Source organism: Lagenorhynchus albirostris, chromosome 9 (genome assembly GCF_949774975.1).
Source record: "Lagenorhynchus albirostris chromosome 9, mLagAlb1.1, whole genome shotgun sequence".
Classification (NCBI taxonomy): Eukaryota; Metazoa; Chordata; class Mammalia; order Artiodactyla; family Delphinidae; genus Lagenorhynchus; species Lagenorhynchus albirostris.
This window is the reverse complement of record NC_083103.1, coordinates 107,943,716-107,962,574: the sequence shown is the minus strand read 5'-3', so window position 1 is coordinate 107,962,574 and position 18,859 is coordinate 107,943,716. Positions and strand designations below refer to the sequence as shown.

The window sequence follows — 18,859 nt, the reverse complement described above, 5'->3', positions numbered from 1 at the left end:
TCCGGCACAAGTTTTCTAGTAGGAAACTAGGGCTGACCAAGGCTGACTGCTGTCCTGGCTCGTCAAAGACGTCCTGAGCCATCTCCACTACTGGTCCCCAGACCACCCAGTAGTGCCCCTTCCTGTATCTGTTTGCCAAGCGTGAGGGACAAGGCACTGCTGTGAGGGAAGGCCCCAGCCGGGAATCCCGCCTGGAGGACTCAGAGACAGGCCCCCCGGGTCAGGAGGCCTGCACTCAGACACAGACGACAGAGTCATGCACAAAAAGGGACCCAAAGGGCCCTGCGGCGCGGGCTCAGCTGGAAGAAACAGAGTGATGGCGGCAGGGCAGGCACACGGAGGCATTGTCTGCATAAGTCAGCGCCCTGGACACCAGCCTTTGCCCCTTGGCTGGGGTGCCCGGCACGGCAGATGCAGAGTAAGAGCCAGAGGACCGGGGTCCGTTTCTAAGTTCCAGTATCATCTGGCTGAGCAACTGGGCTCCAGGATGTCAAGGACCCCACCCCTCTGGACAGTGGTCTTCAAGGGAAACATGCTCTTCCTGAGACGACCAGGGTGGGCTGGGGCAGGGGTGCTGCGTGGAGAATAAACTTCACCACCAGCAGGGCTCCGGGAGAGGAGCTGACGGACGGGGAATGCGAGGCCTTGAGGCACACAAGGAGTCGGGGGGCGTGCGGGTCCGCTGCTGCTTGCGGCTCAACCACGACGATGCTGAAAAGGATAACGGAACCGCTGGGGCCTTTTCCCAGAACAGGACCGATGCCCAGCTTGCAGGATGACCTAACACGGAGAGAGGAACCAAGCGGGAGGGAGTGGGAAGGCCCAGGTGCTGCGGGCGTCTCATCCTGTGCGTCGGCTCCAGCCCCTCCTGAACGCGCTCCAGCCCCCCAGCTCCCGTCGTGGGGCAGGGGGACTACTCGAGCCCAGCTGGTTCACGTCTGTGAGCGCAGAGCGAGAACCAGAAGCCAGTTCCTACTTCCCGGCTCTGGCTCACACAGTCTCTTATGAGAAGGAACACGCCCAGAACCAGAAGAGACAGCAACAAGGGTGTGCGAGGGGGATCGTAGCTTAAGGAAGCCTGGGTCAGACCCGGAAGCCCAGCTCATATCCCACTGTTCTTCCGGACCTCCCTGAGCCGAGGCGCAAGGGAAGCGGCCTTGAGAAAGCCTCGGGAACAACGGGCCGATGGCATCTCCAGCAGCCACCCTTTCCCGCCGGGAAGCCGGGGGAGTGGAGGGGCAGGCAGATGGGGAGGAGGCTATGCTGCGCCCAGTGGCTCCTGGCCCCCCGTCTGCCCGCCTCTCTCCTGGTCTGGAACCATCCCAGCGGCTCTTAGAGACAAGTACAGTTTCTTTCTGCGGTTGCGGGAGACCTTTCAGAAATCGTGCCAGGGCCTGGGGGCCTGGTGCCAGGCAGGCTGTGGGGGGATCACCTCAGGGGGCCCGTTTAAAAGCCCGCTTCCCAACCCCCCTCCTCGGCCCGAGAACACACGCCCCAGATTCTAACTCAGCAGGTTAGGAAAGGCCCGGATCTGTGTCTCTCCAAGCCTCTCACGTGATTCTCATGTGCGGCCCATCTGGCAACCCCACTGAGCCCTTCATGAAGTCAGGGCCACCCCAAATCGAGAGCCGGGTCCACAGAGGCACAGCCCTGGGGCTGGGCTTGAGGACGCTGCCTGCTCCCCTTTACTTTCTCAAGAAATTACTAACCACACAGTGCTTGTGAATCCTCAGGCAAAGGAACTAATAACAACAGAAAATATTATAAAAAAGTACATTTAGGGCTTCCCTGGTGGTGCAGTGGTTGAGAGTCCGCCTGCCGATGCAGTGGACATGGGTTCGTGCCCCGGTCCGGGTAGAGCCCACGTGTCGCGGAGCGGCTGGGCCCGTGAGCCATGGCCGCTGAGCCTGCGCGTCCGGAGCCTGTGCTCCGCTACGGGAGAGGCCACAACAGTGAGAGGCCCGCGTACCGCAAAAACAAAAAAAGTACATTTAAGCCGGAACAGCTGTGGAGGTAAGGCAGTCTCGGCCCCAGGCTCCCTGACTCAGCAGAGCCTGCCTTGCTGTGGTCAGCTCTCCCAGGAGCCCACGCCGGTGCTCGCGTCCCGGCGCAGAGTGAGACCAAGGGAAAACGAAATGCCGACGTCCACCACTCAACCCACATCCAGACACATCAAGGTGTGAAGTGGGAACTACCCGTCTTTTCCTCCTGTGGAAACAAAACCAATCTGAACACAGCAAGACAGGCCTGCCGGCTCCTGGATGGGCACGGGGTGAGGGCCTTCCTTCTACCTTCAACAGCACCTGAGATCATTTAACTGCAGAGACAGCTCTCAACAAGAAGTCAAACTGATTTGGGTTTCTATTCATTACTGTAAACTGAGAGCAAAAAGCAGCTCTTTTAGAAAATGTTTCCACTCCAAGTCACATGTGTGTCTGGCTCTGTAAAGAGTTATATTTAGCCTCTGACATTCCATCCAGCATGTCCCCCGCTCTCGACCAGGCCTGGAGCAGTGCGGGCGCACGGTGGCTCCACTGCGGGCCTCGCTGCTCCCCCGGGCTCCAGGCTAAATATAAACGGCAGTGCCGGCTCTCCAGCGAGAACACTGCATGGCCATCCTCAAGACAACTTCTGTGTGCTCGCTTAGCAGAACCCGTCCTAGAGAAGAAAGTACCCCATACCACAGCATGTTTTCAACACTGCTCTGGTTCCTTAACCGATTTTTAGAGGAATTTAAGAGCAGGGGGAGAAGTCCATGTCAGTGATATTTTCCAGACACACAGCAAAGAATCCACAGTAAACCCATCAAATACGGGCTCTGACAAGAACACAGGCAGCTGAAGCTCTGGTTAAAGATGGCCCGTTGTAGGGCTTCCCTGGTGGCGCAGTGGCTGAGAGTCCGCCTGCCGATGCAGGGGACGCGGGTTCGTGCCCCGGTCCGGGAGGATCCCACGTGCCGCAGAGCGGCTGGGCCCGTGAGCCATGGCTGCTGAGCCTGCGCGTCCGGAGCCTGTGCTCCGCAGCGGGAGAGGCCACAACAGTGAGTGGCCCGCGTACCGCAAAAAAAAAAAAAGATGGCCCATTGTTACTCTGGCTAAACTACATTGTTATCCAAAGAGACCCTTAAAACTAAAGTATAGGGCTTCCCTGGTGGCGCAATGGTTAAGAATCTGCCTGCCAATGCAGGGGACACAGGTTTAAGCCCTGGTCTGGGAAGATCCCACATGCCACAGACCAACTAAGCCCTTGCGCCACAATTACTGAGCCTGCGCTCTAGAGCCCGTGAGCCAAAACTACTGAGCCCACATGCCACAACTACTGAAGCCCGCGCGCCTAGAGCCCATGCTCCGCAACAAGAGAAGCCACCGCAATCAGAAGCCCACGCACAACAACGAAGACCCAGTGCAGACAAAAATACATACATACATACATACTAAAGTATAAAGAGACCCAACCAAACATCATGGAATTCCAAATAAATCTGGCTGTGATGGTCCAAGTGTCAGCTTGGAGGGTGTTTTTGGATGTGATTAACATTAAATTGTGAACTTTTAGTGCACTGCCCTCCATAATGTGGGGGGCCTCATCCAATGAGTTGAGGGGCATGAACAAATCAAAAAGACCAGTCTCCCCAGGCTGGAGGGTGTTTCTCCACCAGACGGCACCCTCAGACCTCCTGGGTCTCCAGCCGGCAAGCCCGCCCTGCAGAGTGTCAACTCACCAGCCTCCATAATCACACAAGCCAGTTCTTTATAATCAATCTCTTTATCTGTACAGAAGATATATACATAAGGTAAATAAATTCTACTGTGTTCTATTCACACACACACACATCCTGTTTGTTGTGTTTCTCTGGAGAGCCCTGACTCATACCCTGGCCATGGCGTGTCTTGTTCTAAATCCCGAGTTTATCGGAAACTGCACATGTGCCCCATGAAGAATGCTCAGTGGCGACACTAGACAGTCTCGGCACGGTCACATCCTGCTCCAGGGATCGGCTCAGCAGCAAGACGTCAGCTGAGGCACTACTGACGTGAGTTCACTTAATTCTATCTCCAAGCCAAAGCCGTGGAAGATTTCTGACCATGAGTCCGACCAACCAGGCCAGGTCAAAGCAGATACAAGTCCATCAAGCGGTCACCTGGACAGAGTGTCTGAAGAGCTAGTGCTCTGGAGGGACCCCCCTGCTTCTTTCATCTCAGGCACGGGCCAGGGAAACCGTCCGGGGTTACCGAGGGAGGAGTCCCCGTCACTAAAGGAAGCCGAAGGGGACAACTGGGGGGAAAGAGGGAAAGGCTGGGTCCTACACGCCCACTGGCATCAAATCATTCAGTAAACCAGAGCTTGGGGAGTCGGCCCAGAAGGGCAGAGGAAGGGGGGGTGCAGCCGAGCAGACTGGGGTGGAGGCAGAGGGCCTGGGAGAGGAAGGGAAAGGGCACCCAGGCAGGCAGCACGCCTGTGGCGCCAGTGCAGCGGTCCTCGGTGTCTGCAGCAGCTCCAGGCATGTCTGTGCATGGACAGAGACGCTGCAGGGCCCTGTTCTCCCCATGAGCTGGGCTTGTGCTGAAACGGGTACCAGTTGCACGGGCTCCAGTGGGCCTGGTGGACGGCGGGTACCATCGTCACATGAACCCAGCACCGCAGACCAGTCGGACCAAACATACGCCAGCCCTGGCTCTAAAGCCCAGATCAGCACACAAAAGCCTCAGAGGCACTGGGGTCTGACAAGTATGTGTGACCATCACAGACCATGTGTCAAGCACGTCATTCTGTAAAACGCCTCCTCAGGAAATAAGTCCCACAAACCTGGCCCTGAGCGTGAGCCCCGTTCTGCTATTACAGATTCTGGGGTCAGAGAATGCCAAGGGTTAGAGGACGAATGCTCGCAGCCGCAGAGAAACCCTCCAAGTGTGTCTGTGCAGCCCATCCCAGAGGCGCTGGGGGTCGCCTGCTGCTTGGGTCAAAGGCCCGAGGGGTGTGTCACTGCTGAGGACCACGGTGGAGGCAGGGCACCCGATGTTTCTCTTGGCCGCGTCGGGTCTTAGCTGCCGCGGGATTGTCCTTGTGGCACGCAGGCTTCTCCCTAGTTGTGGCGCTTGGGCTCTAGAGTGCGCGGGCCCAGGAGTTGCAGCATGCAGGCTCTCTACTTGTGGCACTTGGGCTCTAGAGCGCACGGGCTCAGTAGTTGTGGCGTGGAGGCTTAGTTGCCCTGTGGCATGTGGGATCTTAGTTCCCCTGCCAGGGATCAAACCCGTGTCCCCTGCATTGGAAGGCAGATTCTTAACCACTGGACCCCCAGGGAAGTCCCCTGTTGGTGCTGTTTCTGTTCCTGTTTTATTCCACTGATCCACCAACAAGAGGAAACAAATTTGAGCTACAGTAAGTGGGTTTTAGGGTCAGCATGTTGGAAAAGCTATGAAATACTCCAGTGGGGACCAAAGTGCTGGGGTGGGGAGGTGGGGGGAGTCTATACACACTGGTTTTAGCACCGTCCCACCTGAGGTGGAAGAATAGATTCTATTTCTTCTCTAACATGGGAGGATGGGCCACTGAGTCATACACAAACTAAACAAATCATTATAAAGCAATTTAATTTGCTTTTTCTTGTCTCAAGAAAGAGTGAAACATTCAATCCACTTATATTTTAAATTCAGACCAAATTAAACATATATATTCAAAAATATAATGCTAAAAAATAAATATTTTAATTTTACATTAAAGCTAGTTGTAAGGGGACAGAAAGAAACAAGGAAATATGAGAGAAAAATCTAGAGTTTAGTGACACAGGCACAGTCACGACTAAATACATAAAGTTTACTGAATAAATGCACATACAAATGAATTCAGGAAGGGAATCCCTGGTAGTCCGGTGGTTAGGACTCCACACATTCACTGCCAAGGGCATGGTTTTGATCTCTGGTCGGGGAACTAAGATCCCACAAGCAGCACGGCAAAAAAAAAAAAAAAAAGAAGAAGAAGAAAAGAAATAGCATAAAAAAAAACAAACATAGGAAAAGGGAGAAAGTGCAGAAGTGTAAGAAAGGAGATAGAAGAGGAAATGGAACACAGACCAAAAGTCGGCTCTAGAGATAGCTCAAACATCTGCTGTGGCAGCTTCAGTCTGATTTTTTTAACCTGGTCTTTACCAGCTCCACCATGGACAGGAAGATCAGAGATGCTGATTTTCTGAAATTCTTCCCTGGGAAGCCACATCAAAGACTCTACCACCCTGGGACAAAAAGTGAGCAAAGCCATGGTTGTCTTCGCTTGTTTCTCTGCTGATTTCAACCTAACAAGAACTCCAGCTCTGGCTGACCTGCACGGTATTTCATGTCAAAAGCTGCTCTGAAGAAATGACTTTAGCATTATATGGTTTATTTTAATATCAAAATACACTATAAGGATCCATGTAATAACTTATTTTAATAAATAACTTCATTTTTAAAAAGAGGCAAGGGGCTGCCTGATGGACATATTAGGGTGCAGTACCATGATGGTGAATCCACGGCCAAGCATTCACCAAACCCTTCCGAACTCTACACCACAGAGAGTGAACATTATACTGCGTGAACATTTAAAAATATGCATCATACAAAATGTCCAGGGAACCAGGATGGAATGCGGACTCTGAGAAATGAAGCTAACTGTATTACAAGTAAAATAACCTCACTGAAGGAGATGGGGAAGAAAGGAGTTGACATAAATGACTTTGGGAAACAGTGTTTTGACTGGATATAACAAGGCTACCAAGAGAAGAATTTTGCACAAACACTGCACTCTAGCTGATAAATTTACTTCTCATAGCAGCATGGGTTAGCAACTCTGAAAACACTTTACATGTATAACAGGGTTGAGTAAATAAAAACTATAAAGATGTCATCAATAACGAGAGCCACGTTTCTCACTGTCAAAGAAAGTTATGAATATGAAAGAGAGAAGCTAGAAGTAGCCCTGTAGGGCTGGACCAGTCAGAGACACTAGTACAAATCAATGTTTATTTCAAATATACACAAATAGAGAAATAAGTATCCATGAGTCCATTAGATAGGAATAATAAACGATAGACTGTTATCACACAAAGAATAAAATAAGTATCCATGAGTCCATTAGATAGGAATAATAAACGATAGACTGTTATCACACAAAGAATAAAATAAGTATCCATGAGTCCACTAGATAGGAATAATAAATGATGATAGACTGTTATAACACAAAGAATAAGTATCCATGAGTCCATTAGATAGGAATAATAAATGATAGACTGTTATAACACAAAGAATAAAATAAGTATCCATTGAGTCCATTAGATAGGAATAAGTGAATGAATAAGCAAATGGAAGGGAGACAGAGAACTTTCTTTACGGAAGAATCCCAATTAATAATGTAGAATGAATGAGGGAAACAGAAAACCACCTTTAGAACAACAAAGTAATAGTTGCTTCAGGCAAGATCCACTGATGATTGCCAAACTTAGTTGAAAAACTTTAAAGAGAAACAGAATATTTGGACAGCTTCAGAATATCTGATCCCACCAAATACTTATTAGCTATTGTGGTGGTTTCTCATATGTCCACAAATTATTTGATACTCTGCCCTCCCCTTGAGGTAGGCTGGCTGAACCTCTAATAGTGTTCAAAAAAGGAAAAACAGTAACTTCACATGGGAGAAACCCAGAAGCCACCACCTAAACTCAGAGATCAAGGCAACATCATCAGTGAAATGTCATGGTAATGCGATGATAAGAAGGGTACTACACCTCTATGGAATTCTCCCACCTACCCCCTCAAAATCTATAACCCAAGGCCAATCATGAGAAGACATCAAAAAAACTCAAACTGAGGGACATTCTACAAAATACCCAACCACTACTCTTTAAATGTGTCAAGCTCATGAGTAATAGCTAAGAAACTAACAAAGGAGATAAAATAAAATAATAATATGAAAGAAGTGAGAAAAGAGGAACAAAGAACAGATAAGACATGTAGAAAACAAATAGAAAAATAATAGATGTAAACCTAACTATAAAAAATAATCACATTAAATGTAAATGGTCTAAATATCCCAATTAAAAGGCAGAGATTGTCAGAGTTCTTTAAAATGCAAGACATCTTTAAATATAAAGATACAAAAAGATCAGAAATAAGAGAATATATTGGGTGGGCCAAAAGTTCCATTCATTTTTTTCTGTAAGATGTCTCTAGTGGCACTTAGTTGTCTTTAACTTCATTCAAAACAATTTTGTTAGATTGTATGTGACAGCTGTCATATCAGCATGCATTTAAAAAAAGACTTATCAAAATTGGTGAATTTTTGTGTAGCCATTTTAATACTGAAGATGGAAGAAAAAAGCAACATTTTCAGCATATTATGCTCTATAATTTCAAGAAAGGTAAAAATGCAACTGAAGCGCACAAAAAGATTTGTTCAGCATACGGAGAAGGTTCTGTGACTGATCGAACATGTCAAAAGTGATTTGCTAAGTCTCATGCTGGAGACTTCTTGCTGGACAATGCTCCACAGTCGGGTAGACCAGTTGAAGTTGATAGTGATCAAATCGAGACAATAATAATTGAGAACAATCAACATCATACCACACAGGAGATAGCCAACATACTCAAAGTATCCAAATTAAGCGTTGAAAATCATTTGCACCAGCTTGGTTATGTGAATCACTTTGATGTTTGGGTTCCACATAAGTTAAGCAAAAAAAAACCTTCTTGACCATATTTCCACATGCGATTCTCTACTTAAATGTAACAAAAACGTTCCGTTTTTAAAACAAATTGTGACGAGCAATGAAAAGTGGATACAATAATGTGGGACACAAGAGATCATGGGGCAAGTGAAATGAACCACCACCAACCACACCAAAGGCTGGTCTTCATCCAAAGAAGGTGATGTTGTGTATATGGTGGGACTGGAAAGGGAGTCCTCTATTATGAGCTCCTTATGGAAAACCAAATCATTAATTCCAACAAGTACTGCTCCCAGTTAGACCAACTGAAAGCAGCACTCCACAAAAAGCATTCAGAATTAGACAAAAGAAAACGCATAATCTTCCATCAGGATAACGCAAGACCGCATGTTTCTTTACTGACCAGGCAAAAACTGTTACAGCTTGGCTGGGAAGTTCTGATTCACCTGCCATATTCACCAGACTGTACCTTTGGATTTCCATTTATTTCGGTCTTTACAAAATTCTCTTAGTGGAAAAAATTTCAATTCCCTGGAATTGAAAAGACACCTGGAACAGTTCTTTGCTCAAAAAGATAAAAAGTTTTGGGAAGATGGAATTATGAAGTTGCCTGAAAAATGGCAGAAGGCAGTGGAACAAAACAGCGAATATGTTGTTCAATAAAGTTCTTGGTGAAAATGAAAACTGTGTCTTTTATTTTTACTTAAAAAAACCAAAGGCACTTTTTGGCCCACCTAATACTATGCTAACACTAGTCAAGAGAAAAGTGGGGTACCTATATTAATATCAAAGTAAACTTTAGAGCAAAAAATATTAAAAGGGATTTTTAGAAAGGTCACTCATGTTAAAGGGGTCGATTCATCAAGAGGATATAATTACAATTTATTTATTTTTATTTTTCTTCCAGTCTTCTTGAGATATTACTGACATATAGAACTGTATGTCTAAGGTGTATAGTATAATAATTTGATTTACATATGTCATGAAATGATTATCACAGTAAGTTTAGTAAACATCTATTACCTCATACAGATACAAAATTAAAGAAATGGAAAATTTTTTTCATCTGATGAGAGCTCTTAGGATTTACTCTCTTGACATCATTCATATATAGCATACAAGTGTTAATTACATTTATCATGTTGTATATTCCATCCCTAGGACTTATTTATCTTATAACTGGAAGTCTGTACCTTTTGTCTGCCTTCATCCAATTCCCCCTCCCCCTAGCCCCCACCTCTGGTAACCACAAATCTGATGTCTTTTTCTATGAGTTTGTTTGTTCACTGAAGTATAACTGACCTACAACACTATGTTAGTTCCTGTTACACAACAGTGATTTGATATTTCTATACATTTCAAAATGATCACCATAAGTCTAGTTACGATACATCACCATACAAAGATACTACATAGTTGTTAACTACATTCCCTACACTGCACATTTCATACCCATACACCTATTTCTTTCCTTCCCCCCACCCCCTCCCATCTGGCAACCACCTATTTGTTTTCTGTGTCTATGACCTTGTCTCTGTTATGTTTCTTCATTTGTTTTGTGTTTTAGATTTCAAACATAAGTGAAATCATACAATGTTTGTCTTTCTTTGACTCATTTCACTTAGCATAATACCCTCTAGGTCCATGCATGTTGTTGCCAATGGTAAGATTTAATTCCTTTTTTATAACCAAGTAATATTCCACAATGTGTGTATGTGTGTGTATGTGTGTGTGTGTGTATGTATGTATGTGTGTATGTGTGTGTGTATATATATATATATATATATATATCACATCTTCTTTACCCATTCACCTGTTGATGGGCACTTAGGTTGCTTCTATGTCTTCGTTACTGTAAACAGTGCTGCAATGAACACAGAAGTGCATATACCTTTTCCAATTAGTATTATTGTTTTCTTCAAATAAATATCCAGGAGTGAAATTGCTGATCACATGGTAGTTCCATTCTTAATTTTTTGAGGAATCTCCATACTGTTTTCCACAGTGGCTGCACCAATTTACGTTCCAGCAAAAGTGCATGAGGACTCCCTTTTCTCCACATCCTCACCAACATTGTTATTTGTTGTCTTTTTGATAACAGCCATTCTGACAGTTGTGAGGTGACATCTCATCGTGGTTTTCATTTGCATTTCCCTGATGACTAGTGATGGTGATCACCTTTCATGTTGACCATTAGTATGTCTTCTTTGGGAAAATGTCTGTTCAGCTCCTCTGCCCATTTTTTAATCATGTTGTTTGGGGTTTTTTTGATGTTGAGTTGTATGAGTTCTTTCTATATTTTGGATAGTAACCTTTTATCAGATATATCGTTTGCAAATATCTTCTCCCACTCACTAGGTGGCCTTTTCACTTTGTTGATAAGCTTCGCTGTGCAAAAGCTTTTTAGTTTGATGTAGTCCCATATGTTTATTTTTGCTTTTTTCCTTTGCCTGAAGAGTCAGATTGAAAAAAAAATATTGCTAAGACTGATATCGAAGAGTGTACTGCCTATGTTTTCTTCTAGAAGTTTTATGGCTTCAGTCTTACATTTAAGTCTTTAATTCATTTTGAGTTTATTTTTGTATATGGTGAGAAAGTAGTCCAGTTTGATTCTGTTGTGTGTAGCTGTCCAGTTTTCCCAACACCATTTATTGATGAGGTATATTCTGGCCTCCTTTGTCATAGATTAATTGCCCATATATGTGTAGGTTAATTTCTGGGCTCTCTATTCTGTTCCATTGATCTGTGCAACTGTTTTTGTGCCAGCACCATACTGTCTTGATTACTGTAGCTTTGCAGTATAGTTTGAAATCAGGAAGCATGATACCACCAGCTTTGTTCTTCTTTCTCAAGACTGTTTTGGCTCTTTGGGATCTTTTGTGTTTCCAAACAAGTTTTAAGATTATTTGTTCTAGTCCTGTGGAAAATGCCACTGGTATTTTGATAGGGATTGCAATGAATCTGGAGATTGTCTTGGGTAGTATAGTCATTTAAACAACATTAATTCTTCCAATCCATGAACTTGGCATATCTTTCCATCTGTTTGTGTCATCTTTAATTTCTTCAATCAGTGTCTTATAGTTTTCTGAGTACTAGTAATTTACCTCCATAGATTTATTCCTAGGTATTTTATTCTTTTCTGATGAGATTGTAAATGGGATTTTTTTCTTAATTTCTCTTTCTGATTGCTTACTGTTTGTATACAGAAGTGCAACAGATTTCTCTATATTAATTCTGTATCCTGCAACTTTACTGAATTCACTGATGAGCTCTAGTAGTTTTTTTGGTGGCATCTTGAGGACTTTCTATGTTTAGTATCATGTCATCTGCAAACAGTGACAGTTTTACTTCTTCCTTACCAGCTTGGATTCCTTTTCTTTTTCTTGTCTGATGTGGCTAGGATTTCCAATACCATGTTGAATAAAAGTGGTGAGAGTCAGCATCCTTGTCTTGTTCTTGATCTTAGAGAAAATGCTTCTGCCTTTCCACCACTGAATATGATATTAGTTGTGGGCCTGTCATATATGGCCTTTATTATGTTGAGGTATGTTCCCTCTACACCCACTGTGTTGAGAGTTTTTATCATAAATCGATGTTGAATGTTGTCAAAAGCTTTTTCTGCATATATTGAGATTACCATATGATTTTTATTCTTCAATTTGTTAATAGGACATAACAATGTTAAACAATTATGTACCTAATAACAAAGCTATGTTATATGATATATAAATCCAGTTATTATTGGGTACATTTCAATACACTTCTCTCAGTAATTAACAGAACAAGTAGAAAGAAAATCAGTAAGGATATAGAAGATTTTAAAAAGCACTGTCAATGTGACAGTTGACATTTATAGAACATTTTACCCAAAGACAGTAAAATACACATTCTTCTCAAGTGCACATGGAATATTTACCAAAGTAGATCATATTCTGGGAGATAAAACCAACCACAATAAATTTTTAAAAATTCAAGTCATACAAAGTCTGTTCTCTAGCTATAAAATTAAACTAGAAATCAATTACGGAAAAGTATCTGAAAAATCCCTAATATCTGTAGACTGAATAACATAATTTTCAATAACCCATAGGTCAAAGAAGAAATCAAAAGAAAATTAGAAAGTATTTTAAACTGAATGAAGATGAAAACATGACATAAGAATTTGTGGTAGGCCACTAAAGCAGTAGAGTGAAATTTATACCAGTAAAGGCCTATATTAGAAGAGAAGGTCTCAAATCAACGATCTCAGCTTCTACATTATGACAGCAGAAAGAGAGAAGCAAATTGTATCCAAAATAAACAGAATAAAGTAAATAACAGAGATCAAAGCAGAGGTCACAAGAGAGAAAACAGACAAATAGAGAAAAACTAATAAAACCAAAAGGTGGCTCTTTGGAAAGATCACAAAATTAATGAGCTTCTACCTAGACTGGTCAGGAAAAATAGAAGACACAGAGTAACACCGTCAGAATTGAGAGGGGTGACTACAACTGCACAGACATTAAAAGAACATTGAGACAACATTATGAGCAAGTTTATGCTTACAAATCTGACAACTCAGAGTAAATAAATTCCTTGAATGACGCAAACCACCAAAGCTCATTCAAGAAGAAATGAGTAACTTGCACTCAGAGTTTTACTTTATGAGTACTTTTACTTTCCTTTACTCTTTAATAAAGAGATGAATATCTATATGTCTATTTTAAAAAAAAAGAATTTAGGGACTTCCCTGATGACGCAGTGGTTAAGAATCCACCTGCCAATGCAGGAGACACGGGTTCGAGCCCTGGTCTGGGAAGATCCCACATGCCGCGGAGCAACTAATCCTGCGCAACACAACTACTGAGCGTGCGCTCTAGAGCCCACGAGCCACAACTACTGAGCCTGCCTGCCGCAACTACTGAAGCCCATGCGCCTAGAGCCCGTGTCCCGCAACAAAGAGAAGCCACCACAATGAGAAGCCCGCGCACTACAATGAAGAGTAGCTCCCGCTCACCGCAACTAGAGGAAGCCCGTGCGTAGCAACAAAGACCTAACACAGCCAAAAATAAATAAATAATTTTTTTTTTTTTAAAAAAGAAGAATTTATAGAGGTTAAAAACCTCCCCACAAAAGCAAACTCCAGGCCTAGACAGCTTAACTGGTAAATTCTACAAAACATCTTAAGAAAAAATAATACCAATTCTGAACAAACTGCTCCAGAAATGTGAAGAAAAGGAAATATTTCCCAACTTATTCATTCTATGAGGCCAGCATTACCCCAATATCAAAACTAGACACATTATAAGAAAAGAAAATACAGACCAATGTATCTCATGAACATAGATGCTTGCCTAAACATTTGAAAACCAATTAATATAATTCATCATACTAAAAAAGAAAAACTATATGACATTCTCAATAAATCCAAAAATAATCTGACAAGATCTAACCATTATCCATTAACCAACCATCTAACCATTATCTACTATTCCTGATAAAAATTTTTGGAATAGAAAAGAACTTCCTGAGATAGATAACAGAAAAAAAAAAAAAGAATCAACAAACCAGCTTGAGAGAATTTCCTAATCTTTTTTTTTTTTTTTTTTGTGGTACGCAGGCCTCTCACTGTTGTGGCCTCTCCCGTTGTGGAGCACAGGCTCCAGACGTGCAGGCTCGGTGGCCATGGCTCACGGGCCTAGCCTCTCCATGGCATGTGGGATCTTCCCGGACCGGGGCATGAACCCGTGTCCCCTACACTGGAAGGCGGACTCTCAACCACTGTGCCACCAGGGAAGCCCCGAGAATTTCCTAATCTTGATAAACAGTATCCACAACAAATCTACAGCTAAGATTGGTTATGATTAATGATAAAAGACTGCTTTCCCCCTAAGATCAGGAACAGGACAAGGATATCTGCTCTCACCATTTCCAGTCAACACTGTACTGGACAGTTTAGCCAGTGCCATCAGGCATGAAAAGAATTTTAAAATGCATCCAGATCGGAAAAGAAGTAAATCTATCTTTATTTGCAGACATCTGGATCATCTATGTCAGGAGTCAGCAAACTATGATGCGAAGGCCGTGTACATCCTGCTCCCTGTTTTCTCTTGCTGTTGTTTGTTTATTTGGATAAATAAAGTTTCACTGGAACACAGCCCCACCCATTCATCTACTTACTGCTCTCACCCCAAAGCGGCAGAGTAGGGTAACTGAGACAGAGGCGTCATGGAAAGGAAACACAAGAAACGATGCTCCCCATCTTTAGCCATTATTGAAACGTAAGTTAAAGTAATGAGACACCACTACACACCTATTAGGATGGTTAAAACTAAAAAGACTGACTAGGTCAAGTCTTTTCGCAACAAGGATGCGAGAAACTGGATTTCTCAACCACTGCAGGTAGGAGTGTAAAATGGCACAATCACTTTGGAAGTGAGCTTGGCAGTTCCTTTAAAATTTAAACACATGCCTATCATTTGGTTCATTCTATTTATCTATATATCATCCTCTTCCCAGATACCTACCAAAGAGAATGATGTTCAAAGAAATACTGGTACACAAATATTCACAGCAACTTTATTTGTAACAGCTAAAAACTGGAAACAACACAACCAACCATAAACAATGAACAGATGAACAAACTGCAGTTATTTCCATTCATCCGTAAAAAGAAGTGAGTTACTGATGCTGCTGCAACATGTCAAAATAATTATACTGAGGGAAATAAGCCAGATGAGAAAGAGTACCTATGGTACGATTCCATTTACACAAAGCTCTGTGGAATCCAAACCAGCGTGCAGTGAAAGAAAACAGTAAGTGGTTCCTGGGGCCAGGGCAGGATGGGGTGGGATGGAGACGGTGGGCAGAGAGGAAGGGGCACTAGGAAACTTGGTAGCGGTGGACAGAACCAAAATCTTGACTGTGGCAGAAGTCACAGGAGTTCATGTACAGGCCAAACTTAACAAACTACACGAAATATGTGTGGTTTATTATATGTCAATTACATCTCAACTGTTTTCTAAAAGTTTCCAAAACTGAAAAACAGGTTCAGGTGGGTGGCCCTGTGACATGGTGACCTGCAGAATAAGGATGCAGCAGCTCTAAGCCAGAGCCCTTGCTCCCAAGACTGGGCACAGGTACAGAGGTACCCGGACTTTTTCCTTTCTGAGGAGCTTAGGGCATAAGGATACAGGACCAACACGGTTGCCTGAAGATGCCGCTTTGTCCTCACTACACCTTTCCTACACCGGGGCTGCACGCCTGCCTGCACCCCACACATCCATTGTTTAACTCAGCTACAGAAAGACACCAGTGACAATTCAAGCACTTTCATTTCTGTCCTTCTGCATGATCCTATGGGTGAGTAAAATCATAGTTTTCAAAAGGAAGGAGCTCCTGATTTTTCTCAGACCATGTAACAATCTTCCCCACACAGCCAGAATTAAGTTTTGGGCCCTGTCTTTGAACTTTAAAATGGGACCCTACAATGTACCAAGGAATAAAGCAAAGAATGGCGAAGTGCAGAAATGGTTAAAAATCACAAGTTAAAAGCAAACTGTAAGGACTTCCCTGGTGGCACAGTGGTTAAAAATCCACCTGCCAATGCAGGGGACACGGGTTTGAGCCCTGGTCTGGGAAGATCCCACATGCCGCGGAGCAACAAAAAGCCCGTGCGCCACAACTACTGAGCCTGTGCTCTAGAGCCCATGAGCCACAACTACTGAGCCTGAGTGCCACAACTACTGAAGCCCGTGTGCCTAGAGCCTGTGCTCCACAACAAGAGAAGCCACTGCAATGAGAAGCCCACGCACTGCAACGAAAGAGTAGCCCCCGCTCGCTGCAACTAGAGAAAGACCACGTGCAGCAACGAAGACCCAATGCAGCCAAAAGAATAAATAAAATTTTTTAAGAAAGCAAACTATATAAAATAAACAACAAGGTCCTACTGTATAGCACGGGGAATTATACTCAATGTTTTGTAATAACCTGTAAGGGAAAAATATCTGAAAAAAAATATAACTGAATCACTGTGCTATATACCTGAAACTAACACAATATTGTAAAACAACTATAATCCAATTAAAAAAATTACATGGCACATATACATGCACCTTAAATGTATTTGATTTTCATTTCTCAAAAATAAATAATTTGCAAAATGAAATGGAAAAAGCAAACTGGAGCTCCGAAAAAAATGTGTTGTTCTCATTCCAGATAAATAATAAAGCAGGAATCTCTGTGTTCTTTTTAGATAATTTGTCTCAGCAGACAAGTGTTTCATTTTTTCGTTTCTGTAGATCCATAAATTAACAGGATACCCACATGCCCAATCTCCCACTGTTATAACTCAGGCCCAGCGTACTCCCTGAGCCAAGCAACTCGGCTATCCGGGTCCAGCCTCTCCTCCCTCCTCCCCAGCCTCCTTATCACATGAAGGCGAGGGCGGTTTCAGAACCAAGGAAGACAGCAGGTCTCTAAAAACAGAAAATAGCTTGTACGTGACAAGCAGCCCTCTCATGTGGCAACATTTAACACAGAAAAGCAATTTAAAACGAGCTGTACACTCGGGAACAGGAATGATATGCAGGTTCCAAGTGAAAACTACAGCCATACACTAAACAAGAATGCAGTGTGTGTGTGTGTACATGACATGAATTACAGATGTCCACACAGATACAGGGCTGCGCGCCATCTCTCACACACGCACGCGCACCGACATCCTCAGGAGCATGCCTGCGTGCCAAGCACCGGCCCCTGCAGGCTCTGGGCTCTCACAGTCCTCCGGGCAGCCCCGTGAGGCAGCCCTGTGATGACCGCCCCCCAAACAGAGAGGAGGGCCCGCGGAGAGGGTCGGCGCGGCCCCACACGTGCACTCTCGCCCGGGCTGCTGTTCTGCCGCGTGCAGTTCCACGCATGCTGCCGCCAAGGAGTACCAGCTCGCCGCCTGCTGGGACACACAAACGAAGAGCGGGACCGCAAGGTGGTCTTAGAGCTAACGGGAGCCTCATGACAGGTTTTTTCATCCTGCTACCCCCCGCCCCCAACCCCGTTCAGCGTACAGCTTCCTGAGGGATCTTCCTCGTCATCTGGGCCTGAAAAGCACTGTGCTTCCCCTGCGTGGCGCCCCCTCGTCATCAGGAAAGGCTGTGTGGGTGGACCCTGGGCCCTGGGGCGGGGCTGGTGCAGGGGCAGCGGGGGAGCAGCCATGCCTCCGGAAACGCGGGGCCTTGCAATTAAGTCCCGGAAACTCGTCTGGATCAGAAAAGTGGTCATTCCACGGAAGGTCCAGAGAAAGGCACTAAAAAGGGGGACAGGGGGTCACCTCAAAGCCCTCTCCTAATGGAAGCAGAAGCTTGGGGAGAGTTCACCCGGCCGGCTGCATCATGTTTCACCGCGTGCACCGGACCCTCCACCACGTAGAGGGCGGGGGTGAGGAAAAGAACATCTAGACCAGGAGCTGCCTCGGCGCCCTCCAGGCTGGTGCTGCTGTAACCTGCGCCCCAGGCCAGAGCAGACTCTGCAGGAGGTCGGAGGAGGGGGCCAGCGCTGGCTCTTCAGAAGACCATAAAAATCAGGCCTGAAAACACAAGAGAAGGCAGTGCTATTGGTCTAATTCACAGCCAGTCGTCAGCTGAGGGCCCTGACGGTGCCCTGGGGTGATGGATGCAGCAGAAGGCTTCCCACCTGTGACGGGTGACACCGACCCACCGCACAGGGAACTCGGCCTGGGAGCCTTTCGGCTCAGGGACCGCTGGTTCTGGCTTTACATGCCTGGGAAAAGCAGATCTTGCCCTGGAAGAAACAGTTTGCACCTTTCCCGTCTCATTAAAGCTAATTTTGCAAATTCCGAATATCTCACGTGAACCTTCTAATGGGTTTTATCTGGCTTTGGTTACTGTGCTTTTTGTAAGAACTAGCTTGCTTCACTAACAGACCTCTTTCCAACGGAAGACTTTTGTTAGCTTGGAAGCGCTGAGCCTTCCTCTCCGAAGGAGAACTTTCTGGCGCTCTCCTTAGACAACAGCCGTCTACGCCGCAGTCTACACCGCAGCCTCCGCGTGCGTTCGCAGGCAGGCAGAGGCCCACAGGGCGTGGAAGAAGCGGCCAGCGCTGTCTCCTCCCCGGGCGGGGAGGGGCACGGCCTTGGCCACACCTCATCGTGATGCCCTGTGCATACAGCAG

General features: G+C 45.0%; 1 protein-coding gene across 1 annotated transcript in view; it reads right to left on the bottom strand.

The window, feature by feature from the left end:
- Positions 1-18,859, bottom strand: part of JAM3 (junctional adhesion molecule 3) — a 60,017-nt gene that overhangs the window by 27,059 nt on the left and 14,099 nt on the right. The window lies entirely within an intron of this gene.